The following is a 14,600-nucleotide window of genomic DNA, read 5'->3' on the forward strand; positions in this document are numbered from 1 at the left end:
CTGTATTATAAACTTGCTTTTGATACTGCTAGGGTTTGGAATTGTTTTCCTATCTTTCTCATGCACCAGTTCTTAATTTCCTTGGACATACTTGAGAACATGAATTTGACTTGATCTGGCTATAGAAATGTAATGAAAAAGTCAACAAAAATCCTTAAAAGAAATACCTCTTAGCACTAGCACTATTATAAAACGGCATGAACCTCAACAATTTGTGTGATCAGACACAAGTCAAAAAAAAAAAATACTAGGCTGTAAGTGGAACTAATACAAAATTAGTAGCAAGGTTTACTTACATACACTTAGCATATTTTAGAAATAGTGATAATCCAGTTATCTCAGTCACAGGATCATTAACCATGTGCTAAAATGTGTGAAACAACTGTCTAAAATGGTTAGCAAAATATCTGCCATTCGGCAAAAACAATACTTAAAATCTCAATGCAATCTTACATTGTCATTTCTTTTCTTTAGTTAAATGTCCACAGGCAACATTTTCCCTTATTTTGAAATAATATAGATATTTCTTGTTTATTTTAACCATATAATACACTGCCGTAGAAAGCTTTTAAGAATGGGGGAGAAACCATAGGTTTGGAATGGTTAAGCTGTTTTCTTGCCTAGAGGCAGTGAACAGTGAACAGTGAACCGGGGCTGAAAGGCTCTTGAGGAGCTCTCCGAAGCTCAGAATTTTTAAATGCTGGTTTCAAAAGATCCAAATGATGATCAAAATGTAATGGAAAATAGTCTATAAAAGTCCTTTATAGATAATACTTTGTAAATTTTCTAAATCACACTGTAGGACTGGATGAAGAATTTGTATTGCTTTTCTTCCCTCTTCCCTGCATTTATCTAAATTAATTTTTTCATTCATTCAGTAAATACTTACTTGCTTTTCTAACAATAAAGGAACAGGACCAAATTTAAAAATCCAAAGATGAAGGGGAAAAAATATCCTATAAGGAAAAACCTAGATTAAAAGAACTCTTTAAGTAATAGGTCCTAAATCCTGAACAGAGAGTTCACAGCAAAATTCCTAAAAGCAAATTGGTTTCTTCACCATCAACCTCCCTGCACCCCTGGCATGGTCCTGCCTCCATCTGCTTCCAGCGATCTGTCTATACCTGGGCACGTGTCCACACAGGGCGTGCATCCCATGCACCAACCACACCCAAGGGACCAGGCCCACTACCTGCTCCTAGAGCATCTGTGAACCACCTGCGTGGACACTGCAGGCCCAGTGTCATTTGGGTTCTTAAACAAATGGTGTGTCATCCACACTTGCATTATCTAGGGCTCTGAGTCCCTGAAGTAGTGATTCTCAACCACCACATTTGTTTGGCTAATAGAAATTTTACATTCTTTTTATTATTTTAATCCTCATAAAAACTAGGCAAGCCAGGAAATATTACTCCAACCTATAACTATGGTAATTGAAATTCAGAAAAGTTAAGTAGCTTGCCCAAGGTCACAGAGCTATTATGATGTGACAGATTAAAACCTGGGTCAACTGATTCCAGAAGCCCCTTCCACGCTAGAAGTTGCCAATCCCTCTGGAAGGCCCATGAAATATAACTGCAATTTGCTAAGAAAATGAATCAGGACAACAAGCCATCAGATTAATACAACACCAGCAAAACACAGTATTTTGATTCATTTCCCACCAACTGAACCAGGGACTACAGGACAGATTCCCACTAAGCGCATGAGAAGCCATAAAAACCGGCCCCTCCCACTGACCATCCGTGGACTCAGAGGCGATGTAGGCCTCACCCCACACACAGCAGGCACAGAAGGGGCATGATGCTTACTTGATCACAGGCATATTTGTTTATTCATCAACACTCTTGCTCAAAGTCCCAAGAGGTACTTTTTCTGTGTGGAGGACAAAGGGACTATGGTGGAAGGACAAACCACAAGCCCAGTCCCCGGCATCCTCTCAGCTGTACAGCAGGTGCTGGACATAGAACTATGGCTGGACTGGAGCAGAACATGAACTTAAAGCTCCAGTTGTTTATACAAAGCAAAACTGAGAACTGCATATACATCAGCATATACATCATATAGAGCATATACATCAATTTTCAAGTTGCCATCCTATTTCATACAGATCTTAAAAAATACTGCCAGATTCCTGATTCTCTTTACTTATCCTTGCTGAATTTTAACTCAGTCCCCTACCAAATGCACGACGTTGATTATTAAACCTTTTTCAAAATAAACTTTGGCTTCTGAAGTAAAAAAAATCTTTTCATATTTTTTAAATAAGAAAATTCTTTAAATAAGGTACCTCAGGTACCTCTTCAAGAGTCATAGAATTTCCACTATGCCAGGTTATTATCAAATCTGCCATATTTATTATAGCATATTTCCATAGAGTAATGATAATTTATTTAAAGTGATTGTGAAGTTTTTAAACTCATGATCTTATTTTGTACTGTTTTTATTGTTCACAAATATGCTTTAAACTAAAACAGATACACAGAGATGGTGTCTTTCCAAATTTACCTGCCATAGTGATTAGTATAATTTTATTCAAAACAAATAAGAAATTATAAACCACATATGAAAGTCAACTGAAGTACATTCAATCCTCTGAAGCAGTACTTAATTTATATAATACACGTGTTCCCCGAAAATTACATGTAAATCAAAGTTGGGGAGAACAAACTTCAGGGTCCTGAGGAAACTTACCAAATAAGAGATGCCTCCATGACCAGGACAGAGGCCAGGACACCCAGCTGGCACTAGCTTTCCCACACACTGTTTCAGGATTTTGCCAATAAGATAGTACAGCTGATTCTTTGGGAATGAAAACTTTAAGTAGCAAATAATTTGCCCCCTTTATGATCTAATCTATAGCTATAGCTCATCATGATAAACAAATACTGCCCTATTGAGAACTGTGTCATTTCCTTCATTGGTATGCATTTGTACTGTGTATATTAGTATGTACTATTAAAAAGAAGACAGGATGTTTTGGGAAGAGAAAACATAATTGAAGATAAACATCAACTATTTGAAATGAGAACGAATATGAAGAAGAAAAAAATTTAAGTGAAAAATAATCACCCTTTTAAATTCAGAAACCTCACTTTCCATTTAAAAATAGGTTCTTTTCTTATTTGTTGAAAATCCAGGATATACATCAATTTTCAAGTTGCCATCCTATTTCATACAGCTCTTAAAAAATACTGCCAGGTTTCTAATTCTCTTTACTTATCCTTGCTGAATTTTAATTCAATCCCAAACCAAATGCATGATGTTGATTATTAAACCTTTTTTTATAATGAACTTTTGCTTGTGAAGTAAAAAAATATTTTCATACTTTTAAAATAAGAAACTTTAAAAAATAACGTACCTAGGGTACCACTTCAAGAGTCATAGAATTTCCATTATGCCATTTTATTATCAAAACAACCATTTATTATAGCATATTTCAATAATGATAATTTGTTTTATTTATAGTGATTGTATAGTTTTTAACCTCATGATCTTATCTTGTACTTTTTTATTGTTTACAAATATGCTTTAAACTAAAAAAGATACAGAGATGGTTTCCAAATTTACCTGCATTGTGATTAGTATCATCTCATTCAAGATAAATAAGAAATTATAAACCACATATGAAAAGTCAACTGAAGTGGATTCAATCCTCTGAAGCAGTAATTAATTTATATAATAGATGTGTTCCCCCAAAATTAGATGTAAATCAAAGTTCGGGAGAACACACTTCAGGGTCATGAGGAAACTTACCAAATAAGAGATCCCTCCATGACCAGGACAGGTGCCAGCCCACCCAGCTGGCACTAGCTTTCCCACGCACTGTATCAGGATTTTGCCAATAAGATAGTACAGCTGATTCTTTGGGAATGAAAACTTTAAGCAGCAAATAATTTGTCCCCTTTATGATCTAATCTATTGCTATAGCTCATCATGATAAACAAATGGTGCCCTACTGAGAAATGTGTCATTTCTTTTATTGGTATGCATTTGTAATATGTATCTCAGTAGGTACTATTAAAAAAGAAGACTGTATGTTTTGGGAAGAGAAAACATAAGTGAAGATAAACATCAGCTATTTGAAATGGGAACAAATATGAAGCAAAAAAATTTTAAGTGAAAAATAATCACTGTTTTAAATTTAGAAACCTCACTTCCCATATAAAGATAGTTTTTTCCTTATTTGTTGAAAATCCAGCATATACATCAATTTTCAAGTTGCCATCCTATTTCATAAAGCTCTTAAAAAATACTGCCAGATTCCTAATTCTCTTTACTTATCCTTGCTGAATTGTAACTCAGTCCCCCACCAAATACATGACGTTGATTAATAAACATTTTGAAAAATGAACATTTGCATCTGAAGTAATAAATCTTTTCATATTTTTTAAATAAGAAAATACTTTAAATAAGGTATCTAAGGTACCTCTTCAAGAGTCACAGAATTTCCACTATGGGAGTTTATTATCAAATCCACAATTTTTATTAAAGATTTTTTTCAATAGAGTAATGATAATTTGTTTTATTTCTAGTGATTGTATAGTTTTTAAACTTATGATCTTATTTTGTACTATTTTATTGTTTACAAATATGAGTTCAACTAAAAAGTATGCACAGAGATGGTCTTTCCAAATTAACCTGCATTGTTATTACTATCATTTAATTCCAAACAAATAAGAAATTATAAACCACATATGAAAAGTCAACTTAAGTGAATTCAATCATGTGAAGCAGTACTTAATTTATATAATAGACATCATCTACCAAAACTACATGTAAATGAAAGTTGGAGAGAATATACTTCAGGGTCCTGAGGAAACTTACCAAATAAGAGATCCCTCCATGACCAGAACAGATGCCAGCCCACCCAGCTGGCACTAGCTTTCCCACACACTCTATCAGGATTTTGCCAATAAGATAGTACAGCTGATTCTTTGAGAATGCAAACATTAAGTAGAAAATAATTTGTCCCTTTTATGATCTAATCTATTGCTATGCCTCATCATGATAAAAATATGCTGCCCTATTGATAAATGTGTCATTTCTTTTATTGGTATGCAATTGTATTGTATATCTTAGTTTGTACTATTAAAAAGGAAGACAGTATGTTTTAGGAAGAGAAAACATAATTGAAGATAAATATCAACTATTTGAAATGGGAACAAATATGAAGAACAAAAAAAATTTTAAGGGAAAATAATCACCGTTTGAAATTCAGAAAACTCACTTCCCATTTAATGACAAGTTTTTTTTCTTATTTGTCAAAAATCCAGCATATATACCAATTTTCAAGTTGCCATTCGATTTTATACAGATTATAAAAAATACTGCCAGATTCCTAATTCTCTTTACTTATCCTAGCTGAATTTTAACTCAGTCCCCCACCAAAAGCATGACGTTGATTATTAAACCGTTTTTAAAATGAACTTTTGCTTCTGAAGTAAAAAAATCCTTCCATACTTTTTAAGTAATTAATTTTTTTTAACTCAGTCCCCCACAAAAAGCATGACGTTGATTATTAAACCTTTTTAAAAATGAACTGTAGCTTCTGAAGTAAAAAAATCCTTCCATACTTTTTAAGTAATTAACTTTTAACAATAAGGTACCTAGGTACATCTTCAAGAGTCATAGAATATCCACTATGCAAGTTTATTATCAAATCCACCATTTTTATTATAGCATATTTCAACATAGTAATGATAATTTGTATTATAGTGATTGTACAGTCTTTAAACTCATGTTCTCATTTTGTACTTTTTTATTGTTTACAAATATGCATTCACCTAAAAAAGATGCACAGAGATGGTGTCTTTCCAAATTTACTTGCATTGTGATTAGTATCATTTCATTCAAAATAAATAAGAAATTATAAACCACATATGAAAAGTCAACTGAAGTGGATTCAACCCTTTGAAGCAGTATTTAATTTATATAATACACGTGTTCCCCAAAAATTACATGTAAATCAAAGTCGGGGAGAACACACTTCAGGGTCCTTAGAAACTTACCAAATAAGAGATCCCTCCATGACCAGGACAGATGCCAGCCCACCCAACTGGCACTAGCTTTCCCACACACTGTATCAGGATTTTGCCTATAACATAGTACAGCTGATTCTTTGGGAATGAAAACTTTAAGTAGCAAATTATTTGTCCCCTTTATAATCTAATCTATTGCTATAGCTCATCATGATAAACAAATGCTACCCTATTGAGAACTGTCATATCTTCCATTGGTATGCATTTGTAATGTGTATCTTAGTATTTACTATTAAAAAGAAGACAAAAACATAATTGAAGATAAATATCAACTATTTGAAATGAGAACGAACATGAAGAAGAAAAAAATTTTAAGTGAATAATAATCAGCCTTTTAAATTCAGAAACCTCACTTTCCATTTAAAAATAGGTTCTTTTCTTATTTGTTGAAAATCCAGGATATACATCAATTTTTAAGTTGCCATCCTATTTCATACAGCTCTTAATAAATACTGCCAGATTCCTAATTCTCTTTACTTATACTTGCTGAATTTTAACTCAGTGCCCCACCAATTGCATGACGATGATTATTAAACCTTTTTTTATAATGAACTTTTGCTTGTGAAGTACAAAATCTTTTCACAATTTTTAAATAAGAAATTTTTAAAAATAACGTACCTAGGGTACCACTTCAAGAGTCATAGAATTTCCATTATGCCATTTTATTATCAAAACAACCATTTTTATTATAGCATACTTCAATAGAGTAATGATAATTTGTTTTATTTATAGTGATTCTATAGTTTTTAAACTCATGATCATATCTCGTACTTTATTGTTTACAAATATGCTTTAAACTAAAAAAGATGCAGAGATGCTGTCTTTCCAAATTTACCTGCATTGTGATTAGTATCATTTCATTCCAAACAAATAAGAAATTATAAACCACATATGAAAAGTCAACTGAAGTGGATTCAACCCTTTGAAGCAGTATTTAATTTATATAATACACGTGTTCCCCAAAAATTACATGTAAATCAAAGTTGGGGAGAACAAACTTCAGGGTCCTGAGGAAACTTACCAAATAAGAGATCCCTCCATGACCAGGACAGGTGCCAGCCCACCCAGCTGGCACTAGCTTTCCCACACACTGTATCAGGATTTTGCCAATAAGATAGTACAGCTGATTCTTTGGGAATGAAAACTTTAAGCAGCAAATAATTTGTCCCCTTTATGATCTAATCTATTGCTATAGCTCATCATGATAAACAAATGGTGCCCTACTGAGAAATGTGTCATTTCTTTTATTGGTATGCATTTGTAATGCGTATCTCAGTAGGTACTATTAAAAAAAGAAGACTGTATGTTTTGGGAAGAGAAAACATAAGTGAAGATAAATATCAACTATTTGAAATGGAAACAAACATGAAGAAAAAAATATTTTAAGTGAAAAATAATCACCCTTTTTAATTGAGAAATCTCACTTCCAATTTAAAGATAGGTTTTTTTCTTATTTGTTGAAAATCCAGCATATACATCAATTTTCAAGTTGCCATCCTATTTCATACAGCTCTTAAAAAATACTGCCAGATTCCTAATTCTCTTTACTTATCCTTGCTGAATTGTAACTCAGTCCCTCACCAAATGCATGACGTTGATTAATAAACATTTTTTAAAATGAACGTTTGCTTCTGAAATAAAAAATCTTTTCATATTTTTTAAATAAGAAAATATTTTAAATAAGGTATCTAAGGTACCTCTTGAAGAGTCATAGAATTTCCACAATGGGAGTTTATTATCAAATCCATAATTTTTATTATAGATTATTTTCAATAGAGTAATGATAATTTGTTTTATTCCTAGTAACTGTATAGTTTTTAAACTCATTATTTTGTACTATTATATTTTGTACTCTTATTTTGTACTATTTTATTGTTTACAAATATGAATTCAACTAAAAAGTATGCACAGAGATGGTGTCTTTCCAAATTAACCTGTATTGTTATTACTATCATTTAATTCCAAACAAATAAGAAATTATAAACAACAAATGAAAAGTCAACTGAAGTGCATTCAATCCTGTGAAGCAGTTCTTAATATATATAATAGACGTATTCTCCCAAATATACATGTAAATGAAAGTTGGGGAGAATATACTTCAGGGTCCTGACCAAACTTACCAAATAAGAGATCCCTCCATGACCAGGACAGATGCCAGCCCACCCAGCTGGCACTAGCTTTCCCACACACTGTATCAGGATTTTGCTAATAAGATACTACAGCTGATTCTTTGAGAATGAAAACTTTAAGAAGCAAAGAATTTGTCCCATTTATGAAATAATCTATTGCTATGCCTCATCATGATAAAAAAAAAAAATGCTGCCCTATTGATAAATGTGTTATTTCTTTTATTGGTATGCATTTGTAATGTGTATCTTAGTTTGTACTATTAAAAAAGGAAGACAGTATGTTTTACGAAGAGAAAACATAATTGAAGATAAATATCAACTATTTGAAATGGGAACAAATACGAAGAACAAAAAAAATTTTCAGTGAAAAATAATCACCCTTTGAAATTCAGAAAACTCACTTCCCATTTAATGACAGGTTTTTTTTCTTATTTGTCAAAAATCCAGCATATACTTCAATTTTCAAGTTGCCATCCTATTTTATACAGATCTTTAAAAATACTGCCAGATTCCTAATTCTCTTTACTTATCCTTGCTGAATTTTAACTCAGTCCTTGACCAAATGCATGATGTTGATTATTAAACCTTTTTAAAAATGAACTTTTGGTTCTGAAGTAAAAAATCCTTTCATACTTTTTAAGTAATTAACTTTTAAAAATAAGGTACCTAGGTACCTCTTCAAGAGTCATAGAATATCCAATATGCAAGTTTATTATCAAATCTACCATTTTTATTATAGCATATTTCAACAGAGTAATGATAATTTGTATTACTTATAGTGATTGTACAGTCTTTAAACTCATGTTCTCATTTTGTACTTCTTTATTGTTTACAAATATGCATTCACCCAAAAAAGATGCACAGAGATGGTATCTTTCCAAATTTACCTGCATTGTGATTACTATCATTTCATTCAAAATAAATAAGAAATTATGAACCACATATGAAAAGTCAACTTTAGTGGATTCAACCCTTTGAAGCAGTATTTAATTTATATAATACACGTGTTCCCCAAAAATTACATGTAAATCAAAGTTGGGGAGAACACATTTCAGGGTCCTGAAAAACTTACCAAATAAGAGATCCCTCCATGACCAGAACAGATGCCAGCCCGCCCAGCTGGCACTAGCTTTCCCACACACTGTATCAGGATTTTGCCAATAAGATAGTACAGCTGATTCTTTGGGAATGAAAACTTTAAGTAGCAAATAATTTGTCCCCTTTATGAAATAATCTATAGCTATAGCTCATCATGATAAACAAATGCTGCCCTATTGAGAAATTTGTCATTTCTTTTATTGGTATGCATTTGCAATGCATATCTTAGTATGTACTATTAAAAAAGAAGACAGTATATTTTGGGTAGAGAAAACATAATTGAAGATAAATATCAACTATTTGAAATGGGAACAAATATGAAGAACAAAGAAAATTTTAGGTGAAAACTAATCACCCTTTTCAATTCAGAAACTTCCCTTCCCATTTAAAGATAGGTTTTTATCTTATTTGTTGTAAATGCAGCTTATACATCAATTTTCAAGTTACCATCCTATTTCATACAGGTCTGAAAAAATACTGCCAGATTCCTAATTCTCTTTACTTATCCTTGCTGAATTGTAATTCAGTCCCCCACCAAAAGTATGACGTTGATTATTAAACCTTTTGTAAAATGAACTTTTCCTTATCAAGTAAAAAAAATTCTTTCATATTTTTTAAATAAGAAACTTTTTAAAATAAGGTATCTAAGTTACCTCTTCAACAGTCATAGAATTTCCACTATGCCAGTTTATTATCAAATCCACCATTATTATTATAGTATACTTCAATAGAGTAATGATAATTTGTTTTATTTATAGTGATTGTATATTTTTTAAACTCATGATCTTATTTTGTACTGTTTTTATTGTTTACAAATATGCATTCAACTAAAAAAGATGTACAGAGATGATGACTTTATAAATTAACCTGCATTGTGATTAGTATCATTTTATTAAAAACAAATAAGAAATTATAAACAACAAATGAAAAGTCAACTGAAGTGCATTCAATCCTGTGAAGCAGTACTTAATTTATATAATAGATGTGCTCCCCCAAAATTACATGTAAATCAAAATTGGGGAGAATATACTTCAGGGTCCTGACCAAACTTACCAAATAAGAAATCCCTCCATGACCAGAACAGATGCTAGGTGACCCAGCTGGCACTAGCTTTCCCACACACTCTATCAGGATTTTGCCAATAAGATAGTACAGCTGATTCTTTGAGAATGCAAACTTTAAGTAGCAAATAATTTGTCCCTTTTATGATCTAAACTATTGCTATGCCTCATCATGATAAAAAAATGCTGCCCTATTGATAAATGTGTCATTTTTTTATTGGTATGCAATTGTATTGTATATCTTAGTTTGTACTATTAAAAAAGAAGACAGTATGTTTTAGGAAGAGAAAACATAATTGAAGATAAATATCAACTATTTGAAATGGGAACAAATATGAAGAACAAAAAAAATTTTCAGTGAAAAATAATCACCCTTTGAAATTCAGAAAACTCACTTCCCATTTAATGACAGGTTTTTTTTCTTATTTGTCAAAAATCCAGCATATACTTCAATTTTCAAGTTGCCATCCTATTTTATACAGATCTTTAAAAATACTGCCAGATTCCTAATTCTCTTTACTTATCCTTGCTGAATTTTAACTCAGTCCTTGACCAAATGCATGATGTTGATTATTAAACCTTTTTTAAAATGAACTTTTGGTTCTGAAGTAAAAAAATCCTTTCATACTTTTTAAGCTATTAACTTTTAAAAATAAGGTACCTAGGTACCTCTTCAAGAGTCATAGAATATCCAATATGCAAGTTTATTATCAAATCCACCATTTTTATTATAGCATATTTCAACTAGTAATGATAATTTGTTTTACTTATAGTGATTGTACAGTTTTTAAACTCATGTTCTCATTTTGTACTTTTTTATTGTTTACAAATATGCATTCAACTAAAAAAGAACACAGAGATGGTATCTTTCCAAATTTACCTGCATTGTGATTAGTATCATTTCATTCAAAATAAATAAGAAATTATGAACCACATATGAAAAGTCAACTGAAGTGGATTCAACCCTTTGAAGCAGTATTTAATTTATATAATACACGTGTTCCCCGAAAATTACATGTAAATCAAAGTTGGGGAGAACACACTTCAGGGTCCTGAAAAACTTACCAAATAAGAGATCCCTCCATGACCAGAACAGATGCCAGCCCGCCCAGCTGGCACTAGCTTTCCCACACACTGTATCAGGATTTTGCCAATAAGATAGTACAGCTGATTCTTTGGGAATGAAAACTTTAAGTAGCAAATAATTTGTCCCCTTTATGAAATAATCTATAGCTATAGCTCATCATGATAAACAAATGCTGCCCTATTGAGAAATTTGTCATTTTTTAATTGGTATGCATTTGCAATGCATATCTTAGTATGTACTATTAAAAAAGAAGACAGTACATTTTGGGTAGAGAAAACATAATTGAAGATAAATATCAACTATTTGAAATGGGAACAAATATGAAGAACAAAGAAAATTTTAGGTGAAAACTAATCACCCTTTTCAATTCAGAAACCTCCCTTCCCATTTAAAGATAGGTTTTTATCTTATTTGTTGTAAATGCAGCTTATACATCAATTTTCAAGTTACCATCCTATTTCATACAGGTCTGAAAAAATACTGCCAGATTCCTAATTCTCTTTACTTATCCTTGCTGAATTGTAATTCAGTCCCCCACCAAATGTATGACGTTGATTATTAAACCTTTTGTAAAATGAACTTTTCCTTATCAAGTAAAAAAAAATCCTTTCATATTTTTTAAATAAGAAACTTTTTAAAATAAGGTATCTAAGTTACCTCTTCAACAGTCATAGAATTTCCACTATGCCAGTTTATTATCAAATCCACCATTATTATTATAGTATACTTCAATAGAGTAATGATAATTTGTTTTATTTATAGTGATTGTATATTTTTTAAACTCATGATCTTATTTTGTACTGTTTTTATTGTTTACAAATATGCATTCAACTAAAAAAGATGTACAGAGATAATGACGTTATAAATTAACCTGCATTGTGATTAGTATCATTTTATTAAAAACAAATAAGAAATTATAAACAACAAATGAAAAGTCAACTGAAGTGCATTCAATCCTGTGAAGCAGTACTTAATTTATATAATAGATGTGCTCCCCCAAAATTACATGTAAATCAAAGTTGGGGAGAATATACTTCAGGGTCCTGACCAAAGTTACCAAATAAAAGATCCCTCCATGACCAGAACAGATGCTAGGTGACCCAGCTGGCACTAGCTTTCCCACACACTCTATCAGGATTTTGCCAATAAGATAGTACAGCTGATTCTTTGAGAATGCAAACTTTAAGTAGCAAATAATTTGTCCCTTTTATGATCTAATCTATTGCTATGCCTCATCATGATAAAAAAATGCTGCCCTATTGATAAATGTGTCATTTCTTTTATTGGTATGCAATTGTATTGTATATCTTAGTTTGTACTATTAAAAAAGAAGACAGTATGTTTTAGGAAGAGAAAACATAATTGAAGATAAATATCAACTATTTGAAATGGGAACAAATATGAAGAACAAAAAAAATTTTCAGTGAAAAATAATCACCCTTTGAAATTCAGAAAACTCACTTCCCATTTAATGACAGGTTTTTTTTCTTATTTGTCAAAAATCCAGCATATACTTCAATTTTCAAGTTGCCATCCTATTTTATACAGATCTTAAAAAATACTGCCAGATTCCTAATTCTCTTTACTTATCCTTGCTGAATTTTAACTCAGTCCTTGACCAAATGCATGATGTTGATTATTAAACCTTTTTTAAAATGAACTTTTGGTTCTGAAGTAAAAAAAATCCTTTCCTCATTTTTAAGTAATAAACTTGTAAAAATAAGGTCCTAGGTACCTCTTTAAGAGTCATAGAATATCCACTATGCAAGTTTATTATCAAATCCACCATTTTTATAATAGCATATTTCAATAGACTAATGATAATTTGTTTTATTTCTAGTGATTGTATAGTTTTTAAACTCATGATTTTATTTGGTACTTTTTTTATTGTTCACAAATAGGCAATCAACTAAAAAAGATGCGCAGACATGGTGTCTTTCAAAATTTACCTGCATTGTGATTAGTATCATTTAATTCAAAACAAATAAGAAATTATAAACCACATATGAAAAGTCAACTGAAGTGGATTCAACCCTTTGAAGCAGTATTTAATTTATATAATAGATGTGTTCCCCCCAAATTAGATGTAAATCAAAGTTGGGGAGAATACATTTCAGGGTTCTCAGGAAACTTACCAAATAAGAGATCCCTCCATGATCAGGACAGATGCCAGCCCACCCAGCTGGCACTAGCTTTCCCACACACTCTATTAGGATTTTGCCAATAAGATAGTACAGCTGATTCCTTGGGAATGCAAACTTTAAGTAGCAAATAATTTGTCCCCTTTATGATCTAATCTATAGCTATAGCTGATCAAGATAAACAAATACTGCCCTATTGAGAAATGTGTCATTTTTTTTATTGCTATGCATTTGTAATGCATATCTTAGTATGTACTATTAAAAAAGAAGACAGGATGTTTTGGGAAGAGAAAACATAATTGAAGATAAATATCAATTATTTGAAATGGAAACAAATATGAATAACAAAAACATATTAAGTGAAATATAATCACCCTTTTAAATTCAGAAACCTCACTTCCCATTTAAAGATAGGTTTTTCTCTTATTTGTTGAAAATGCAACATATACATCAATTTTCAAGTTACCAGCCTATTTCATACAGGTCTTAAAAAATACTGCCAGATTCCTAATTCTCTGTACTTATCCTTGGTGAATTTAACTCAGTGCCCCATCAAATGCATGACGTTGATTATTAAACCTTTTTTAAAATGAACTTTTGCTTCTGAAGAAAAAAAATCCTTTCATATTTTTTAAATAAGAAACTTTTCAAAATAAGGTCCCTAAGTTACCTCTTCAAGAGTCATAGAATTTCTACTATGCCAGTTTATTGTCAAATCTACAATTTTTGTTATAGTATATTTCAACAGAGTAATGATGATTTCTTTTATATCTAGTGATTGTATATTTTTTAAACTCATGATCTTATTTTCTACTGTTTTTATTGTTTACAAATATGCATTCAACTAAAAAAGATGCACCGAGATGGTGTCTTTCCAAATTTACCTGAATTGTGATTAGTATCATTTTATTCAAAACAAATAAGAAATTACATCCTCATTGATCCTTGACATGAAAAATAAAAAAAAAAAGAAAAAGAAAAAAAAATCCTCATTGATCCTTGACATGAAAAATAAAAAAAAAAAAAAAAAAAGAAATTATAAA

The 14,600-nt window shown here is 31.2% G+C and overlaps 1 protein-coding gene across 6 annotated transcripts in view; it reads right to left on the reverse strand.

Moving 5' to 3' along the window:
* Positions 1–14,600, reverse strand: part of STX16 (syntaxin 16) — a 56,393-nt gene that overhangs the window by 11,218 nt on the left and 30,575 nt on the right. Inside the window, exon 1 of one of the 6 annotated variants that reach the window (XM_076010843.1) lies at positions 3,757–14,600. This exon is cut by the window's right edge and continues 3,426 nt beyond it. The exons of 4 other annotated variants lie outside the window; for them this stretch is intronic. The gene's annotated coding sequence lies outside the window, so the exon portion shown is untranslated. One more of the 6 variants, XM_076010842.1, reaches the window with a different exon arrangement.

Source organism: Microcebus murinus, chromosome 16 (genome assembly GCF_040939455.1).
Source record: "Microcebus murinus isolate Inina chromosome 16, M.murinus_Inina_mat1.0, whole genome shotgun sequence".
Classification (NCBI taxonomy): Eukaryota; Metazoa; Chordata; class Mammalia; order Primates; family Cheirogaleidae; genus Microcebus; species Microcebus murinus.